Source organism: Orycteropus afer, unplaced genomic scaffold (genome assembly GCF_000298275.1).
Source record: "Orycteropus afer afer isolate SDZICR_OR568_19922 unplaced genomic scaffold, OryAfe1.0 scaffold00800, whole genome shotgun sequence".
Taxonomy (NCBI): Eukaryota; Metazoa; Chordata; class Mammalia; order Tubulidentata; family Orycteropodidae; genus Orycteropus; species Orycteropus afer.
In genome coordinates, this window is record NW_006922387.1 from 585,034 (window position 1) to 586,647 (window position 1,614).

The 1,614-nt window shown below is 40.4% G+C and overlaps 1 protein-coding gene across 1 annotated transcript in view; it reads left to right on the forward strand.

The window, feature by feature from the left end:
- CCDC102B (coiled-coil domain containing 102B) overlaps positions 1-1,614 on the forward strand; it is a 219,591-nt gene that overhangs the window by 170,412 nt on the left and 47,565 nt on the right. The window lies entirely within an intron of this gene.

The following is a 1,614-nucleotide window of genomic DNA, read 5'->3' on the forward strand; positions in this document are numbered from 1 at the left end:
GTGGATCTTTTTCAAAAGTCTGATATCATCAGCAATAATGAATGTGAGAGATACTTTGTTTAAACTGGTGGAACATTAATTATCTAAGTTGACATCTGAGTTTAAACAAATCTCTATTAGGAAGGTCACAGAAATCCTAGTCTTAAATATATTCCAGTAAGATCTCATTGATTTACACCCCTTTAATTTTTATGTTTGTGAGGATGCTGATAGACTGAAATCACACTATTCTATGAAAAAGATGTGGTGTTTCAGGGAAGACGAAAAAGGAGAGAGGCCGGCTGCAGGTCCCTGTGAGGACACAAATGTGATAATTCCTAATGAGGGCACCGCAGACACAGCATCCAACTGAGCTGCCAAAACCCATCCAGTGAATTCAATACTTCCTGCTTTCTGTCGTCTACAGTAGATATTTGAGTGGACCAGACTTTTTCCCAAGAAGATGCTTTAGTGCCCTGGGGGATACCCAAGCATAAATACATGAGGTTAGATGTGACAAAACCAGTATCAAGATGGTGGCCTTCACTGGATGCTGCAGGAAAAATCCACCATGTTTCTTTCCTTCAAACTCTTGAGGGTTATTTTCATCACTTCTTTGTTCTGCTTATTTGTCATTGACAGTTCAACTGGAGGTTGAGGACAGGACACACACAGTCTGTGTGTCCACAGCGCTCAGATTAACAGTGCTGTTGAGAAGGTCTCTGGAAAGAAATCCCAGGCGAAATACCACAGACAGCCCAGCAACCAAGTCTCCATACTTCATTCAGACATTTTATTTTTTAGAGCTGTTTCAGGATTAAAGAAAAACACAGAAAGTAAGAGTCCTCATGTACTACCTTTCCCCTGCCACAGCCTCTCCTGTTATTAACAAAATATAAATGCTATCGTTTACATTAGGGATCACTCTTTGTATTGGACAATACAAAGCTGATGATATCCAAGGGGTTTGACAAATGCCTAATGTCGTGTATCCACCACTACAGTATCCTGCAGGATGGTTCTGCGGCAGTCTCTCTGTATTTTTCAAATTTTATTTTGTGGTTGAGAATATATACGGCAAAGCATACACCAGTTCAATGGTTTGCATGTATACAATTCAGTGACATGGATTATATGCATTCTTTTAATTGTTGTACAGCCATTGTCACCTGTCTCTGCTGAGTCGCTAGTCTTTCCGTATTTAAATCATTATAATAACTTGATTCCCTCTCTGTGGATGGTTTATCACTTCCTGAAATCTTTTGTTGTGACCTTAGTACCTCTTTACCTTCCAGCCACCTTGATTGTCCACTACTGCTGCTCACTTTCATAACACAGCACAAGCAAACTGTTCACGCATGCCCCATTCCAGGCCCACACTGGTATGAGCTGTATGTGTGTACAAAGTGCAGCCTGAGAGGGGGCGCTGAGGAAAGTCAAGCTTTAAAGCATGAGCTCCATGGAAAAGGGGAGACCGTGGTCTTATGTTAGCGTTGTGTTATGCTAAATCTAGGCAGATTTTAGGGACCACTATCCTGTAACCTTTGCAATTCTTTTAATATCTGATAAGTTATTTTCTCTGCTCATCTAGCTCTATTATTGTTCATTAATTCATGCTATGAAAAAATGTTGGAC